The sequence below is a fragment of the Ascaphus truei genome, chromosome 7 (assembly GCF_040206685.1).
Source record: "Ascaphus truei isolate aAscTru1 chromosome 7, aAscTru1.hap1, whole genome shotgun sequence".
Lineage (NCBI taxonomy): Eukaryota > Metazoa > Chordata > Amphibia > Anura > Ascaphidae > Ascaphus > Ascaphus truei.
The window spans coordinates 72,081,268-72,101,390 of NC_134489.1; the positions used below are offsets into that span (position 1 = coordinate 72,081,268).

At 42.3% G+C, this 20,123-nt stretch overlaps 1 protein-coding gene across 2 annotated transcripts in view; it reads right to left on the reverse strand.

The window, feature by feature from the left end:
• Positions 1–20,123, reverse strand: part of LOC142499531 (uncharacterized) — a 58,850-nt gene that overhangs the window by 22,807 nt on the left and 15,920 nt on the right. Inside the window, exon 2 of one of the 2 annotated variants that reach the window (XR_012802694.1) lies at positions 13,081–13,287. The exons of the other annotated variant lie outside the window; for it this stretch is intronic. The gene's annotated coding sequence lies outside the window, so the exon portion shown is untranslated. Of the gene's footprint in view, positions 1–13,080; positions 13,288–20,123 lie in introns of those variants that run through there. 2 annotated transcript variants of the gene reach the window in all.

The following is a 20,123-nucleotide window of genomic DNA, read 5'->3' on the forward strand; positions in this document are numbered from 1 at the left end:
CAGGTGTGACCAACACTGGTTGGGCACAGAGAGCTTCTTTCAGGCTTCTAAAGGCCTGTTCGGCTTCGGGGGACCACTTTACCATTAGCGGTCCTCTTGCTTTTGTGAGGTCGGTTAGTGGGGTTGCCTTAGTTGCAAAATTGGGAATAAACCTCCTATAGTAGCCAATTAACCCCAAAAAGGTCCTTACTTGTTTTTTTGTGACTGGCCTTGGCCAATTTTGTATCGCCTCTACTTTGAGTGTTTGTGGTTTGAGTAACCCTCTACCAATAGAATACCCCAGATACTTGGCCTCCTCCAGACCAATAGTGCATTTAGCGGGGTTAGCAGTTAGTCCAGCAGACCGAACTGCGTCGAGCACAGCTTGGACCTTTGGAAGGTGGGACTGCCAATCTTCACTATGGATTACCACATCATCCAGGTAGGCGGCAGCGTACCGAACATGTGGTTTTAAAATTTTATCCATCATTCTTTGGAATGTGGCGGGAGCTCCATGTAAGCCAAAAGGCAGCACCTTATATTGAAAGAGGCCGTCTGGGGTTGAGAAGGCTGTTTTTTCTTTTGCCCTTTCTGTGAGGGGAACCTGCCAGTACCCTTTTGTTAGGTCTAGGGTTGTGAGATATCGGGCTTTGCCCAGTCTCTCTACAAGTTCATCCACCCTGGGCATAGGATAAGTATCAAATTTTGACACCGCGTTTAGTTTCCGGTAGTCATTACAAAACCTTGTTGTACCGTCTGGCTTTGGGACTAAAACTATAGGGCTGTTCCACCCACTTTGGGATTCCTCAATTACGCCTAGTTTTAGCATTTTTTTAACCTCTAAACTTATAGCCTCTCTCTTGGCCTCTGGGATTCGGTACGGTTTAAGGTTAACTCGGACCCCCGGTTCAGAGACTATGTCATGTTTAATTACGTTAGTTTTACCTGGCTGTGTAGAGAAGATTTCTTTGTTCCTTCTCACTAAACTCTGGACCTCTCGTTTCTGATGCACGGACAGTGTTTCAGCTATGCTAACCTCTGGGTCAGTTTCTTGATTCTCTGACGGACCTGGGGGTACTAGAGTTAACAAGACCTCTCTATCTTTCCAGGGCTTGAGTAGGTTTATATGGTAAATTTGCTCAGGTTTCCTCCTACCTGGCTGCCTTACCCTATAATTTACTTCTCCCACTCTTTCCAAGACCTCATATGGCCCATGCCATTTAGCAAGGAATTTACTCTCCACGGTGGGAACCAGAACTAGTACCCTATCACCTGGAAAAAAAATTCTGACCCTAGCACCCTTATTATACGTATTCCTTTGTGCTTCTTGAGCTTTCTCCATGTGTTCCCTCACTATGGGTAGGACTGCAGCAATGCGGTCCTGCATTTGGGCAACATGCTCTATTACACTTCTGTAAGGGGTAACCTCGTGTTCCCAAGTTTCTTTGGCTATATCCAGTAAGCCCCTTGGATGTCGGCCATACAATAGTTCAAACGGGGAGAAGCCTGTGGATGACTAGGGAACTTCCCTAATGGCAAATAACAGGTATGGTAACAAACAGTCCCAGTTTTTCCCATCCTTATCGACCGCCCGGCGTAACATGCTCTTTAAGGTTTTATTGAACCTTTCCACTAAACCATCTGTTTGTGGATGATAGACTGAGGTTCTGAGATGCTTGATTTTTAGGAGTTTACATAGCTCTTTTGTTACTTGGGACATAAATGGTGTTCCCTGGTCAGATAAGATCTCTTTAGGAATTCCGACCCGGGAAAACAGAAGTACTAACTCTTTTGCTATGTTTTTAGCAGAGGTGCTACGTAGGGGAACTGCCTCCGGATATCGGGTAGCATAATCTAATATTACTAATATATGCTGATGTCCCCTAGCAGACTTTATTAGGGGTCCTACTAGATCCATAGCAATCCGGTCAAATGGTACCTCTATTATGGGAAGGGGTACCAATGGGCTGCGGTATGCTTTGAACGGGGCGGTGATCTGACATTCTGGGCATGAGGAACAATAGTTTGTAATTTCTGCCAGAACCCCAGGCCAATAAAAGCTTCGGAGAACCTTTTCTTTTGTCTTTTCCACCCCTAGGTGTCCCCCCAATGGATGACTATGTGCGAGGTGTAATACTACGTTACGGAATGTCCGTGGTACCAACAATTGTTTAGTTGTAACTGATTTTCTTTTATCAACCCGATATACTAGGTCGTTCTCTACCTCGAAGTAGGGGTAAGCAAGTGACCTATCTGGTTGGCCATGAGTACTATTCTGGTCCCGTATATTTCCCCTTGCTACCGCTAATGTGGGGTCCTCCCACTGGGCCTTCTTAAAACTCCCAGGACTGACCTCTAGGTCAGCGAGGGTCTTATCCTGTACTGGGGTGGTAAGTGCCTGATCAACATCTTGTTTTGGGGTATTCCCTACCAAAGTAGTGATGGGGAAGGGAATTTCACAGCACTCCTCCTTTTCCCCTTTCTTATTTGGGCCCTCGTCAACCTCCATTTCTGAAAAAGGGAAAGGATTTGTTTCTTCTAACACTTCGTTATGGTCTGCTATTGAACTCTGGGCGCTATTCTGAGCTGGGGACCACATTTTTAGAAAATGGGGAAAGTCGGTCCCTATTAACACATCATGTGCCAGTTTGGGTACAACACCCACCTTGAAATCTAAAGAACCAAATTCTGTTTAAAAAAAAACATCAACAGTGGAATATTCATGATTATCCCCATGTATACAACAAATTGCCACTCTTTGTGAACTGTTTACCTGTTTCTTCTTAATGGGCAATAGGTATTCGGACACTAGTGTGACCATACTCCCAGAGTCAAGAAGTGCCCGAACCCTCTTACCATTAACCTTTACAAATGCCCACAGATGGTTATTCAAGGGGTCCTCTGGGCTAGGGCCCATACATTGGGACAACAGCGAATAAGGTTCCACGCTGTTGCATTGCATGGGCTCATCATTTAGTGGGCAGATTTTTGCTGTGTGGCCCCTCTCATGACAATTTACACATTTAGGTACATAGTCTGTGTCCCACTTAGAGCCTTTTCCCGGCTCCCCATGTTGGCTATTGCCCTTAGTGTGCGAACCACTGTTGCTGGTGCTGGGTGAAGGTGGTCGCCGCTCTTCAGCTCCCCTTAACCCCGGTACCCTTTTACCGTCTCTGGAAGAGTCCTGGAACCTCGGGTAGTGGGGTTGCTCCACGACTGTGGGTTGCGGGTGCTCTCCTGCTGCATTGTACCTTTCTACGAGGGCCACAAGCTCATCCGCATTGTGGGGGTCACTCCGACTGACCCAATGGCGTAAGGCAGAGGGAAGTTTCCTCAAGAACTGGTCCATGACCAACCGTTCCACGATGTGGCTTGCTGAGTTGATCTCGGGTTGTAGCCACTTCCGGGCGAGGTGGATGAGGTCATACATCTGGCTTCGGGTGGCTTTATCCATCGTGAAGGACCATGCGTGAAACCTTTGGGCGCGAACAGCCGTGGTTACGCCGAGGCGGGCGAGGATCTCGAACTTCAATTTTGCATAGACGTTAGCTTCGGCTGGCTCTAGATCAAAGTAAGCCTTCTGGGGTTCGCCGCTTAGGAAGGGTGCGATTAGACCAGCCCACTCAGCTTCTGGCCATCCCTCTCTCTGTGCCGTGCGTTCAAACGTGAGAAGATAGGCTTCCACATCATCCGAGGGTCCCATCTTCTGAAGGTAGTGGCTTGCCCTGGTCATTTTCGGAACTGGGGCTGCCGCTGCCAGTGGAAGGTTACTGATAGTCTCCCTCAGGATCTCGAGTTCCTGCTGTAAGCCCTGAGCGAACCGCTGTTGCTCCTCTTTCAGCAAGCGGTTTGTCTCTTGCTGGTTTGCATTCGCCTGTTGCAGGGCTTCATTCGCGTCTCTCTGGACAGCGACATTGCGTACCAGCGCACTCACCACGTCTTCCATCTTGTTTGGAGAGAGAGAAAAAAAAAACCTTTTTTTTTTTTTTTTCTTTAAAGTTCTTTAACCCCCAGACCTTTTAGTGTTCTGCCCGCATTCTCCACCATATGTGACAAACGGCTTACTCCGGGGCTCCGCCGTCTGTCCGGGACTGTTAGAACACGGTCTTTTAGGGTAGGTTAAATGATGAGACGTCACGTACTGTTCCTTTAAACAGGCTATGCCTGGTTTATTCAGTCCCAGGCACTGAGACTGCCACAGTTTAAACAGAAAACAAAGCCAAACAAAAAGCTGCTCGTCTGAGCGATAACTTAAACTTAGATGTCCCTGACTCAGAGTTGGAAGTGGCTTGTCCACTTCCACCAACAAAATAAGTACCTTTGCAGTCTTTAGACAAACTAACAGAATGAATGAAGCGATTTGGGAAAGAGGCTTTCTCACCCCTCTGCAGTTCAGCAGCCTTCCAGGCTCTTGGGCGGGGCCCAGAGGAAACAGGAAACAGGTCTTATATACCTGAACTCTAATCAGCATGACAGGTGACAGAAAACAGGCAGCAGACAAACTGTGGAATGGAGTGCCTGTACTACGAGGCTGCCCTGTTCAGCTTAGACAGGACAGAAACTGTTCAGTATCCTGGGAGCCCTGTATATGGAGTTTATTACCAACCCCTGGTTTCTGTCACAATACATTATTGCTTGGTGTTTATGTTTTTATAAGATTACTATTGATTGTAATGTTATTTTTTTTTGCTACTTGAATATTTATTGAATAGTTTTCAAAGATTATGGGAAAAGGGTACATAAAAGAAAAAAGGGGGGTGGGGGCATGCATTGATACAGATAGTTGGTAATATCACATTTGGGGGAAGGTTAAGGGAAAGGGGGAAGGGGACAGCATTTGTACATATATAGCTTAGTGAATATCATTTTGAATACAACATAAATCACAACATTCAGAATATTTTAATCTAGATATGGGGATATACCTGCATTACTAAAACCAAGGGTCCCAACCCTCTGCGAATTGTATGGTGGATCCATTCAGATATGCTGAAAGTTTTTCCATATAAACTATATGCCATATTTTATTATTTATTTGGCTTAAAGATAGTGGGGTAGCTTGTTTCCAGTTCTTGGCGATTGTGCATCTAGTAGCATTCAAAATTTGGGAGATAACTTTGGCTTTTTATTTTGGTTGGTCGCTGGTTTTCCTAGTAGTATATAAAGAGGGTCATGTGGAACAGTGATCCCCATGACCCTTTCTATAAGGGCAAATACTTCTTTCCATGTTGTCTGGATTTTAGGGCATGACCAAAATATATGCAATATATTTCCCATTTCACTGCAGCCTCGCCAACACAATGGGGAAACACTTGGGAGAAAAGAGTGTAACCACCTAGTAGGGGTCATGTACCACCTAAATATTAGTTTGCAAATGTTCTCATTGATCACAACACATGATGAGTTCTTGGAGGCGGCCTCCCATATCTTTCCATATATTGAGATCCAAATCTGTATTTAAATCTCTCTCCCAAGAGATCATATATTTGTCAGGAATCAGTTTACTTTTAGTGGGAGTTAAATTTTGGTAAATCGTAGAGATAATACCTTTTGTGAAAGACTGGTGCAGACACCACTTTTCATATAGAGTTAGATTGTGGGATTTATGTGGTTTATAGATATATTGGATATAGTGCCTGACCTGGAGAAACCTGAAAAACTCAGAGGAGGGAATATTGTGGCTTGTTTGTAATAACCTAAATGAAGGGACCTTCCCATTAATAAGAATATTATTGACTATTGAAAGGCCTTTTTGGATCCATGGGTTGGATTGTTGGTTTCTCGTATATAAGGGCAGGGAGGGGTCTGTGAACACAGGTTGCATAAGAGAAGGGAGGCCGGTTTGTTGGAACCTGGATTTAAGAGAGTCCCAAAGGTTACAGGCAAAAGATATCACCAGGCTTTTATAGATCTCGGCTAGTCTAAATTTTCTGGTGAGCCAGAGGAGGTTCTTAATTTCAGATGGGGAGCAAATCAGATTTTCTAGTTCAACCCATCTTTTGTCCGTTGGGTTTGTATGCCAACTAATCAGTTGTCCCAGTTAAGCCGCTCTATAGTACTTTTGTAAATTCAGAAGAGCTAGGCCTCCTTCTAATGTAGATTTATAAAGGATATCTTTGCGATCTCTGGGGTGCCTATTTTGCCATACAAATTTGAGAATTTTCTTTTGTATTTTGTTTAGATCTTTCTGGCAAACTTTAACTGGGAGCGTTTGGAAAAAGTAGAGGAGTCTTGGTAAAATATTCATTTAAATCATTGCTATCCTCCCAAACCAGGATATTGTATATGGACTCCACGTGGCTAGATATTTTATTATTTGGTCGAAGGGTTTGAAATTTGTACTGTATAGTGTAGAGTAGTCTTTAGTTATTTGGACACCTAAATATTTAATATGGTTTACGTTCCATTTAAAGTCGAAATTAAGTTGGACTAGTTTTACCATTTTCTTGGGAAGGTTTAAACTAAGGGCCAAAGATTTAGTATTATTAATCTTGTATCCTGAGAGAGAGCCAAATTCCGAAAGAACTTGACAAAGATTAGGGAGTGAGATAAGAGGTTTTGAAAGCATCACTAATATATCGTCTGCGAAGAGAGCTACCTTGAACTCCTTTTTATCAACAGAAATACCAGAGATATTGGTGTTCAATCTTATCTGGCAGGCTAGTGATTCTATGGCTAGGGCAAACAGCAGGGGAGACAACGAACAAACCTGTCTAGTTCCGTTTAGTATTGGGAAAGGGTGAGACAACTGTTAGTCCTCACTATAGCTGCTGGGGCAGAGTAAAGTGTAGTTATACTGTAAAGAATTGTTGGGGTATATCCCATCTGTAAGAGCATGGTCGTCATAAACTGCCAATCCAGTCTATTGAACTCTTTTTCTGCGTCTAGTGAGAGTAGAAGGGATGGGCATGTTTTTTGTTTAGCCACATGTATTAAATTTACCTTCCTCCTTGTGTTGTCAAGGGCTTGTCTGCCTAAGACAAAGCCCACTTGGTCCGAATGGACTAGTCTAGGGAGAATACGGTTCAGTCTGGTGGCCAAAATGTTCTCATATATTTTTAGATCTGTATTAAATAAAGAGATAGGCCTGTAACTGGAACACAACAGGGGGTCCTTTCCTTCTTTTGGGATTACTACTATAGTTGCTCGCAGCATATCTCTACGTGGGGAAAGGCCTAAGAGCATTTCATTGAATATCTTGGTTAGATATGGGAGAAGTGTTGTGAAGAATTTTTTATAATAAAGATTAGAAAATCCATCCGGACCAGGGGCCTTCCCAATTTTCAAGGATTTGATCGCCTCCAAAATCTCGAGTGGCTCTATCTTTTTTCGAGATTTATTATGTCATTTGGCTCAAGTGTGGGAAGACGGCATTCACTTAGAAAGTTCCGAATTGTTTTTGCTTTTGTCTTTTTGGCCGAGTCTCCCTCTGGAAATGTTTCGCTTATAGTTTTAGGGTTGTGGGTTATAAGACCATTTTTGGTGTATATACTATGGATTTTAGCTTTTACTTGTTTTTGTTTTAGCTGGCGTGCCAGCATTCTATCTGCTTTGCTACTTTTTCGTAGTATCTCTGTTGGGTCCAGCAGATAGCTCTCTCCGTGTTTGTTACCAGCAGAAGGTTTAATTGGCCTCTTACTGAGATTATTTGTCTATAATTTTTCCGGGAGGGGTTTGTTTTGTGAATAGACTATTTCCGTAAATTTTTGGGTTAGTGTTTCAATTTGTTTTGTTTTTTTCTTTTTTTTCCGGGAAGCCATCACAATCAATTTGCCTCTAATCACTGATTTATATGCCTCCCAAAGGATAAAGGAGGAGATTTCTGGGGTATTATTTATTTCAAAATATTTGGCCAGCTCCTCTTCTATAAATTGGAAATGTTGTGTGTTCGTCAGTAAAGATTCATTTAGACACCACGATCTTGCTTTGTTTTTAGTAGTAAGGCCATCTAGTTTGGTCATGAGTTTGGAATGGTCTGACCAGGCAGAAGGGATGATTGTTGCTGAAAGAATATTGTCGCTAATTTGTTGGTCTACCAAGTTATTCGTGAATAACTATTATGGGGATGGGAAAAGAAGGAAAAATCCTTAACCTTGGTTTTCAATAATCTCCAGGAATCCACCAGCATCAGTTCTTTGGTCATCGAGACAAGTCCTCGAGTAGAAGGGGCTGTTTTTTGTGCTGGTGGAGGACTGAGAAATGTATCTAGATTTGAATCCATTATTGCATTTAAATCTCCAGCTAGGATTAGAAGGCCTTTCTGAACAGAATATATTAAATTTGTTAGCTCATGGAAAAAGGACTCTTGATTTTCATTAGGGGCATAAATATTGACTATTGTTAGGTGGATGGAGTCTAACGAGCCTGTGATAATCAAAATTCTTTCCGCAAGATCTGTTTTAATTTTGTCTACTTTAAAATGTAAATTTTTATGGAAAAGTGTGGCGACGCCATTTTATTTCGTAGGGGATGATGAGAGGTAAATTAAAGGATAATCATTACTAAATAGCAGTGATTGATCTCCTTTTTTCAGGTGGGTTTCTTGTAGCATGATTATATCTCCCCCTAATCTTTTAGCCTCTGAAAAACTATTCGTCACTTTCGGGGAGTATTTAGGTCCTTGGTATTTTGAGAGATTACATTAATTGGCATAGTAACATTTCGATGCTATACAGTCTAAATGAACAGAGTGATAATATGTGTACAGTATATTAAAAAAAACAGTATCTACCTTCATTAACAATTTAGTGTGAAAACATATATACCAGAAGATGCACAGATTTTTACATGGTAGTGACAAATGCTTGTAAAGTTGGACATGGGGAAAGGTTAATCAAGGTGGGGTAGTATATACAGAGGACCCCGGGTTCCAAACTCTGTTTGGAGGGACCAACCAAAAAAAACCTGTGATGCGAATCCATCGCAAACACAGAGTAGGTGAATATGGGGGGCAGGTAGAGGCCCAACGGTCTAACGTCGCAGTGCTCTTTTGTTCAGGGGCATAACCATTAAAGAGGAGAAATAAAAGAAATACACCATAAAATACAGGGTGCATTATCTGGGTAGTCATAAACCTTGGAACAAGGGAGAGGGGGGGGGGAAATCACACATTATAATTATTTACCTTATCTGAATAACTCGTGCCGACAGTCATGCTCAGCAATCTCAAAATCTATATTAAACCCTTATAATAATTAAAAAAAAAAAAATTATACATAGAACGTGACCTTAGATACCTGCTATAGAGAAGGGTTAGCCACTTAACTTTTAGAAAAACATTTCTGGGTAGGGCAACATATCAATCTGTAACTCGTAACCCAGACATCTGCCAGCCTGAAACGCCATCCCAGACCAATTCCTAATATAATAACTGTTCTGGTCTTCCAAAGTCTTTCGGATTGGCAGGCCCTCATAAAATATCTTAAGACCTATATATAACTTTGAAAAACATTTTTAGGGTGGTTAGTGCATCAGTCCATAACCTTATTCAGAGCACATCTCAGTTTAACAAACTGTCTTTGGTTGCTTCCTGTATTGCAAACAACTCCGCTCTTTCGGAGTGGTCCAGGCCGGCAAGCAGACCTCGGATGCCTCAGAAACCTTTTATTAACTTCAAAAAACCTTTCTGGGGTGGACAACGTGTCAACAGGAAACTTGGATCCAGAACATGTCGCCGCCTGCGGAGTCATCTTAGATAAATTCTTAGTGAATAGACAGCTCTAATTCTTCATATAGGCTTGACTTTCGCTCGCCTTGAGGTTGGGGTCTTTTCCCATGCCGGACACTGTGGTTTGGGTGGGAGACGATCCCGTTAGGGAGCCTCCAGGTCTTCCGGCTCCAGTAGATCGAGTGATCTCAGTCTTTCCTCGCGTTCTTCTGGTGAAAGAAAAACGTACATTGTTTCCTGGTAGGAGAACAGTAATTTGCACAGGAAGCCCCAGCGATAACGGATTTTATTATTTTGCAGTGTATTGGTAATGTGCACATACATTCTTCGTTTGTTCAGTGTCATTTGGGCCAAATCAGGGAAAATGAGAAGTGAGACATTATAATGCTCGATCTTTGGAGTGGATGTTGCGGCTCTCAAGATCTCCTCTTTGGTGCGAAATTAGTGTAAACGCGTAATCACATCCCGTGGCTTTGCTAGATCAAGATTTTTAGGTCTAGGGAGCCTATGAGCTCTGTCCATCTGAAGTTTGTCTGCCGATGTTTCTGGTAGAAGAGATGTGAAAAGCCGGGTAAGGTATGTGTCTAATTGGGCATTCTCCACTTCTTCCGGCACTCCTCTGATCCGCAGGTTATTGCGTCTTGACCGATTCTCGAAGATTATTTTAACTTGGGTCTTTAGCTCATGGATTTCCAGGGCCTGGGATGGGACTGGGATTCTTGAGCGTGGGCGGTGGTGTCAACCTTTTCTTCTAAGTCCGCAATATGGTCTCCTATGGATGCTATTTCCTCTTTGAGACTGCGGTGGATGCTCTGAATCTAAGAGCGAAAGGAGCTCTTGATATCCTGAACATACACAAGCATTTCTTTGCGAGTAAGTGGGGTATCCATTTCTTCCTTGGAGTATGGTTCTGGGCCTACGTCTTCGACCTGCGACAGACGCTTCTTGATCTTTGGTTCCCATACTGTATTTTTTAAAGAAAAGGGAGGCCTCCCGTGGGGGTGCTGCCTTCCTTTGTTGTTTGTTGGATGGCATGAATATTATTGGTCGGCGAGTTTTTATTTGTAAATAGAGCTTGGTTTGTTTGGGTGATGCGTGTTTTTAAGTTGAATTAGGCCCGTTCATTACTGAGGTGTCTTGTTCACTAGTACAATGTTTACAATCTTAGGGGATGTTCAGTATGGAATAACTGTTAGGGCTCATGGAGGGGTGCAGTTGGGGGGAGGTAGAAACCTTTGTTTGTGATCTGTCTCACCTCTGTGCAGGTTCTGCCCTACGTATATTCACCCCTCTAGAGGCAGGTTCTTAAAGCTTCTCCTGCTGTGTACTTTATATACAGCCTCCCCTCAATCTGGCAACATACCAGGGGGTCTATTTATTCCCCTCTCTGATGGGGCACCCAGGGGCAGGGTAGTTGTCCTGGGGCCCATGTTCTTCCTACCTTCTTGCTGCAGGTGGCGGGTAGCCCTATTGTACTTAGATTAACCACATTAATTTCATCCTCTGGGACCACACGTATGGGGTGCCGGTATCTCCTGTGCGTTTAAATGTCCCAGTCATGTGACGCGGGACATTTAAACAATGCAGGGTGGTACCGTAACTCCATAACAGGGCCTGTAACGTGGGAAGCAGGGGGTCCCCGAGTCTGAAATTAATGTGGTTCAGCTCAGGAGACCCCCTGCTTCAATACTCTGTTATTAAAACAGCTTCATTGCCTTAGCAGCTAGCGCTTACAGAGGCCCGGCGCTCTTCAAACAACAACATTTAAATTAAATGCCGGGGGGAGAGCTCGAAGTCTCAGTATATCCCTTACCTTGTCTCCGGCGGCATCTGGCGACACGTTGCCATGGCAACACGGAGGCAAATGACGACACGGGGTGAAATGCCAATGCAACATTACAGGACGCCGTGATGTCAGATGACGCCGGAGAAAAGGTAGGGGGTGGGGGGCACAGACAGGGGGAGAAAGCAGGCACGGGGTGCAGATAAAAAAGTTTGCGCTCCCCTGAGTTATAGCATGCAAAAAAGTATTGAAGATGGTCAACATCAGACCATAGTTTTGTCTGTATATACAATTCTAAACACACCATACCTTGAATATGGAGCGTAGTTCAGGGAATAAATTGAGATAAAAAATATCATAAAAGTAAATATATCACAAAAGTAAATACATCAAAGAAAGACTAATTATGTCACGAGTGCTCTCTGTGGGAAAGGCATCTACAGTATCAAGAGTTCTAATTACTATATACAAACCAATCAAGTATAAAATAAAGCGCAACCAGTGTGGCTTTTCACCTCAAATAGTGTAACCTTTTATTGGGGTGATATTCCAATCTTTAATGAGCTGCTAGCATTTGGTGCGGTGCTATGTGTGGCACGCAGCCAGAAAGGGATTGTGGGATAGCACTTAGTGCTACGCAAACTGCAGTGTGTTCATTATCAGCATATAGATACATTATCAGCGTATACAGTGCAGTGTGGGTCTTATCAGCTCTTATATAGTCAGCATAATTATACAGCACAACATTTTTTATATCAGTGTATTATTGTCAAACACATTTCTCCCCTCGCTCTCGTCTCTCTCTCTCTGCTCCGTCTTTCTCTCTCATATGCCCCTTTCCAAATTCTCTCTCCTGACCCTTTCCTCCTCCCTCCTGGACCTAACCTCTACCTTCCCAAAGCTCTCATTCCCCCGACCCGTCTCTTTATTACCTATCCTCTCCCCACTTTCTCCCCCTCTCTAATCCATCTCTCTTTTTCCTTCCCATCTCTCCCTGCTTCTCTAACTCCTCTGCTCTCTCCCCGCCCCTCTTTTCCTATCCTTCCCTATTCACACTCTTCTTTCCACTTTCTACCCCCCCTCTCACTCTCCTGCCCTCCCACATCTCTCTCTAACTACTCTATCTCTTCCCTGTCCCTCGTTCTCTCCCCCTGCCATTCTCTCCTCTCTCTAACCCCCTCACTCCCATATCCCTCTCTCCAACTCCCCTGCTCCATCTCCTTTCCTCCCCTTCCCCCCCACTCTTATCCCTCCCTTCACCCCCTTCCTCCTATTCCTTCCCCTCCTCTCTCTAACTCTCTTCCCTGCCCCCCCTCTCCCTTCCCTTCCCCCTCACTCTCTCACAATTCCCACCCTCTTACACACATCCCTCTCTCTCTCACACACACACACACACACACACACACACACACACACACACACACACACACACACACACACACACACGAACGGACCGGTTGAATATCAATGCTGAATGGATACCCATAAAATGCAATAAAAGGCAGCTTCATTTCCTACAAAGGAATCAGTTTATACAATGGAAATATGCAGACAATATCAGATAGTCTAGTATTGCCTTACCGTGCTTTGTTGACCCCAAACAAACAGTGAGTGAGACAGGCTACACCTTAAAAGTATTACATTATTTATTGTTTTTGTTAAACTTTTATTAAAGAATATTGAAGTTTTGAACTTTAAAAAAGACGTAGAATAGGAAGTCGCCAATTTGGTGGTGTCATTTATGGTACAGGAAGACATCGTAGACATCAATGTCAAGCAAAATACAGTGCGTATTGGTGCCTGGGCTGCTGGAAATATAATGCTGCGGGACGTTGAGGGTTGTTTTATGAGACCAATTCTGGGAAGACAGGGTTGAAAGCAAGACATCAGAAGTGAGTGCAATGCAGGGCCAGAAAATATATATTTTGCAATGTTAGTGTATAATTCCAATTAAAGTATTCTACGTGTGTCATTTATAAGTTGTTTCGCAGAAACAAGATATACATTTAATGACAGCTTTAATATCTGCTATCTCTCTGGCTGAAGTGGAAAATATGGGTATTTCTACATATGGATCTGATTAAATGCTTGACTTTATAAGCCTGCTATTTAGTATCATTGTTTGAATTACGAACTGTGATTTTATTTCTTTCTATAATCTTTGTAGTTCTTGTCATTATCCTTACATGTCTACGTCTGGCATAGTGTTTCTTTGAAACTTGGCCAAAAGTATTTTTGGTTCAGGTTTTGGCTCGATATTGCTCAAGAAAATCAAGCCTTGTTAACCCATTCTAAAGAATTCTTATTTGTAATTCTTTTTTAAGCAGTTTAGAAAGTGACAGGCTATATAATACACTTGCATCACTGACATAAATAGCAGATTTTTTAACAGAGGTGGAAAATCAGAATAAATTACAACATGGTTTACAAACGAGACAGGTTTATTACACTTTAACATGCAGATGATCTAAGACAGTAATATGTATGTATCCTGATTCCTGTACGGTGTAGTTAAAAAATAATAATATATATATTTGTTGCAGGGTACTGCAACCACACACGCGGGTTCTTTGGATAAGGCTTATTTATTTGAGCCTTAAAACATACAGCACACCAAAAACAAATAGCTTCTCATGAGCAAACAAAAGAAAATAGCTGCTTCTTCAGCAGACAAAACAAAATAGCTTCTTTTTAGCAGACAGAACAAAATAGCTTCTCTTTAGCAGACAAAACAAAAATAAGGCAGCTTCTCTTTTGTATGCAGGAGACAGACAGTTCATCACACATGTACTTTGCAACACAGATCTTACAGCAGTAATCTCTTCAGCATTTTCAGTCCTGTCACCTCACCAGCTCTCTTGCATGTGTGTACAGCCTGGGGTTTTAACACCTTGATTATGCAGCTGGGGTCAGACTAATTAAGCAGCCTTTCTCAACTTAACCTCGTCACTGCTCCACTGCCAGCCTAAACATAGGTTTTCCAGGCATATGGCTGGTGACGTTCATTCACCCTGTCACAATATTCTTTTTATTATTTTCACATTTTCCTATTACAGAAAAAGAACATATACAAATAGAGGGAAATCGCCGTCACTGAGGAGGGTGAGACAGCGAGCACGGCCGCACAGCAAAAATAGCGAGGCTGGACTGTGCTATTAAATGACTTTATTGAAGCATAGGAAAGTTAAAACAAGAGGAGGGGTGGCACCCCCCCGCGCCTTTTTGAAAAAGCCCATAACGGGTGAAACGCGTTAGAGGCGCGAGGGGGTGCCACCCCTCCTCTTGTTTTAACTTTCCTATGCTTCAATAAAGTCATTTAATAGCACAGTCCAGCCTCGCTATTTTTGCTGTGCGGCCGTGCCCGCTATCTCACCCTCCTTCTCAGTGACGGCGATTTCCCTCTGTATCTTCAAACAGCGTGGAGCACACGAATAACCGGATGATTCAAAGACATTATGTGAGTATTTTTATACCACTTTGAAAATCGGAGCCTCCCCAGGTGTACTGGTATATTGTGTTGCAGGACTTATGTATGGGGTCTCGGTGGGTCTTAGGACTTCACCTAGACAACCCTTCATAGTCTTGCCAGACCACGTCCCAACTAGGGGTTAAACCATATAAGCTCCACTGTTCATTTTTATTTGATTCCGGATGCAGCAATTCATTATCATTATGTGGGTATAATGCTCTGTAGCACTAGTCAATTGGGGGGACCTTTACCCCAATAATTCTGCAGCACATATACAAATAGTATAGCAATTAATGTTTGAATTCACTTAAAACATGATACAATACAGTACAATGACATGATATAATACCCGAACACCATATCCAAATAAGACAATAACAAAGATGACAAAAGAATTAAACATCACAAAAAACAACAATACAATTGAACGATAATTACGTTAATAATATTAATTTTATTTTTTACAGGTTGCTTACATATTGTAGTCTAGTGCGCTACCAGCATTCTATCATTACTGTTTGGGTTATTTTGTATTGGTTTAGGGCTAACTAGATATTGCAAGCCCTTTCCCGCCTTAGCCCCTTCCAGGCTTTTGGGGGATATTACCATGAAACTCTGACATTCTGTCATCATAGGTCAAATACTAAATACACTCCTCACTCCTACCTAACTCATCTTTTTCCCCCACCTCAGACTTATGCCATCACTCCGGTTATTTCCCACCCAAGATTTAGCAACTGTAACATTCTATTTAGAACCAATGTTGTTCCCTCAAAGACTTTCGAGATGTTGTCCGTTTGCTGAGAGGTAGAGACTTCAGGTATAAATCCCAATTATTAAAAAAATTCTTGGAACCTCTCTTCATATCAGAGAAAGCTTCTTTCCTATCAAAGTAGATAATGGAAATAATTTCCAATATTAGTTCCCCTATAAATGATGGAGACTGCTTTATCCATTGTCTTAAGATTATATTTGTTTGCTAAAGTTATTATAACTACATGTATTACCAGGGGTGGTATTTCCCTCTTTATGAGCTTTTCCCAATCTTCAAAATTCCCCACTAGCACTGCTTTGAAACTGTTTGTTATCTAAGTTTCAATGTATCATTCAGTAAATGAATCGTTTTATCCATACTGGATGAAGGACCCTGAGAGGTTCAAAAGCTTGTAACGTTTCAACTACTTGTTGGTCCAATAAAAAGTATCATAACACCTACTCCCTCTCCCTCCTTTGTTACTACATGGAACAAAGGACCTACACAGCTATTCACCCTTCTTTGCTTAGTTTTATTCTAACATTTTGCTATTTTCCCACAAGCCCATAACGTATACAGACTGCCTTACTACAGGTGCACTAGGGGCAATTTCCTTCTCCCTCCTTAGCCACGTATTTTCTTTGCCATGGAGATATATACACATCATTTATTGTTTTGAAGTAAGCTGAGCATAGTTATCTTCATTTTTTTTTCATAGTCCCCCATGCGGGTCGCATGTAAAGTAATCTCTGGGAAGTCTGCAGCCCAGGCTTTGACTACCCAACCCGCATTTCTTTCCATGCCGTTTGATATTACGAGACTATAAAACATATTACATTTCAATTTGTACTTTCCTGGTAGATCAACTGCCTCTTGTATCTCCCCCCTCGACCAGAAGTGCACATTCTTTTTTTTATCAGATTCATTTATATAATGTTTTGCTTGAAAAAAACATAAAATCATATGATTATTTGGTAAACTATATTTTATTTTCAACTGTTCTATCCCTTTATTTCCCAGGTAGTAAATAGAGAGTTTTCTATATATCCTACAAATATAGGATAAAGTATTTGTTGTCTAAATTTAGAATAGGTTGAACTTGATGGACGTATGTCTATTTTCAACCTCATCTACTGTGTAACTACCTCAGGTTCAAACATTGGATTTTTAGTTAATGGTAAATACTTTATTATATTTTTTGTACGAATCCAGATATGGAACATTTTAATCTTTTTCTCTTTGCTACATAGGAGATAACTGAACTCTCCTCTAAGGACTACCTTTGCGGTTTCCCAAAAGTGATAATATATACACACATTTCACTTATTTATGTCCGTCAGAGACACTCACTAGTGATTATTTTTTTTTGCGGATTTGGATCTCCTTCGGATTGTCCGGTTCCTTTGGTCTGCGGATTTCCGCCGATCAGGCTAAAAAAGGCCACATTGCATAGACATTAGCATATCTCCCAGCTGGGTACCACAGGTGTGCTCCTTTTCCAGCCTAGGCATTCTCCCTAATTTATTTGGAGTGTGGTTTGAGGGGATATACAGGCATACCCTGCTTTAAGGACACTCACTTTAAGTACACTCGCGAGTAAGGACATATCGGCCAATAGGCAAACGGCAGCTCGAGCATGCACCTGTCAGCACGTCCTGGACAGCAATACCAGCTCCCTACCTGTACCGAAGATGTGCGCAAGCAGGGAGACTAAAGAGCCTGTTACAAATGCTTTATTTACATCAGTTATGCACGTATATGACGATTGCAGTACAGTACATGCATCGATAAGTGGAAAAAAGGTAGTGCTTCACTTTAAGAACATTTTCGCTTTATATACATGCTCCGGTCCCATTGCGTACGTTAATGTGGGGTATGCCTGTATATACAACGACACTACTAAATTGAAAATCTCATCTCATCTGCAAAATTCTGGGACACAGATTTGGACTGGTTCGCCATCTCTAGTCACCCCCTCTTCAGTAGAGAGTGAATTTCAGACTACCACAAAAATGTTTCACACCTATTTGCTAATTGGAGATTTGATACATTCCGTTATAGGGATAGGTCATAGCGCCCGTAATGCTGTTTTGTTAAACAGTTTTTCTGGTGGTGTCTGGCTCCTCCTTTCAGGTTCTGAGCACCTTGCAAATTATATCAAATAGGTGTAAAACATTTCTGTGGCAGTCTGAAGTTCACTCTCTACTGAAGAGGTGGTGAGTTTCTACATATCACTTATCACTAACTTATGCACGCACAATTTTCCTTTATAATGTTGGGAAGCAAGAGAAAAAGTAATAATAATAATTTTTTAACTAAACATTTAAAGGAATTCTTCCTACTAGACGCCTGGCAAACAATGTACTCACAGAAATAAGACTATACAATCTTTTCTAACCCGTACAAAACATATTGGAGGATAGATTATACTTTTATAGACTACAGCATGTTTCCCCAGATTCGCACTGCCAATATACTCCCCATTACTTGGTCGGACAGTGCACAGGTAGAAATAACGTTTGACTCCTGGTGTAGACCTCCTGCTCTCCACTCCTGGAGACTTAATAGCTCGTTGCTGATAGTCCCAGAGATTGTCCACAAAATCAACCATGAGTTAGATACATACTTTTCCATAAATAATTACAAAGACACAACCCCAAGCATATTATGGGCAGCACATAAGGCAGGCATTAGAGGTACTATAATAAAAAATAGCGTCATACAGGAAAAGAAAAAGGCTAGCCAAAAATTCAGAATTAACGAAAGAGCTGATGGATCTAGAAGCCCGCAACAAACAAAAGTTTTACACCACAGTTAACGATAGAATTCAAGGTATCAGAAGAGAGCATAAATTAAGAGATAAACAAAGCTGGGGGCGCATGTGCGGCGTGAATAGAGAAGGAAGCTGTTTAGAACAGCACCGTTCGCGGCCGGGTTTAAAGTAAAAAAACAAAACAGGTCTTTAAGCAACTCGATCTGGGCACCGGACCCCCATAGCACTCGCTGGAGCCTCGCGCTACAAATAAATGCACGCAAAAGGAAGGGGGAAACGAGCCCAAGAAATCATAGGCAGCTCTTTTCTCCAGACGGAGTACGAAGGCTGCAAAGATGGCAGAGAGCAGTACACATGGGGATGATTCAGAGACCCCACAGACCCCTCTACTCCCAGAAGGGACTGGAGGCTCGTTGATCTCTTCAGAAATTCAGGTACTTTATGAGAACATTAACATTTTCTTCCAAAGTGAACTACAGACAGCACTGAAAGAAATTGGCAGGGAGGTGAAGTCCTTGGGCCAGCGTACAGACACCATTGAAGGTATAACAGGTGAGCTCATTATTAGTGTCAGCTCTTGAACAGGGCCTTCAAAAATCAAACAAAGAATTTCGGAAATGCCGGAGACAGACGAGGATATGGACAACAGACAGTGCAGAAATAATGCCCTCAAAGGTATCCTGGAGCAGGTAGACAATATTAACTCTTACAACCACCGTCTATTTAAACAACTGCTCCCTGACACAGACACAGAACTCTTCCACCTAGACGGAGCCCATAGGTCTCTCAGACAAAGACCTAAAGACGGGGAAAAGCCCAGAGATGTAATTCTCAAATTCCCCTATTTTCAAACCAAGGAATGGGTAATAAAGGTGGCAAGAGACACGAACAACCTGGACTTCGAAAGGGTTTACCTTGCAGAAATTCCCCGACTTGTCTCCCATCATGCTGAATAAAAGGAGAGATATGAAACCGATTACAGAGAAGTTAATTGAAATTAAAAATATATATATAAATGGGGTTGTCACCACTTGGACGTCACCAGGGATGGAAGCCTAACGAGGGAGCTCTTGGGACCCTCCTGAATAATATGGATAAAAAGACATAAAATTGACCCAAATCTTTCAACAAAAAAGGTAGCAGAAGGCGGATCAGACCCCCACCTACCTTCAAACATGACCGTGAAATTGAAAAGAACGATGCCACAAGAAGTATCACGCTTTTTTGGAGGAACCCACTCAAGTCCAACACCTGAAAATGGAGACCTGGAGGAGGCCGCAACACATGAGCCACCAAAGCAGAGTAGAAACAGAGAAGCAGAAAGTGAAATCACCAGGGACTTTCTGGAAGAACTGTTTAGGAAAATGCAAGAGAGAGGTAGGGTCAAGACTCTCACCCAGATGTAGAAGAAACATGTGATGCCCAACTTGGAACTATTCAGATATATGCAGTTGAGACATTTTGTCACGCAACAAGCAAATAAAAAAATCTGACTATTAACACAACCACATTTGAGGAGGTTTGTCTCTCAAATAAATTTGAAAAAGGCCAGATAACTGCAATTTACCAAACAACTATCCCACCTTTACCAGAACAGGATAAAGTTTAGGCGGTGGGCTGAGGATTTGGGAGAATCACAGAACCCTTTGACTTGGGAGAACATATTGGAAGACATCCTCTATATCTATAAGTACTCAT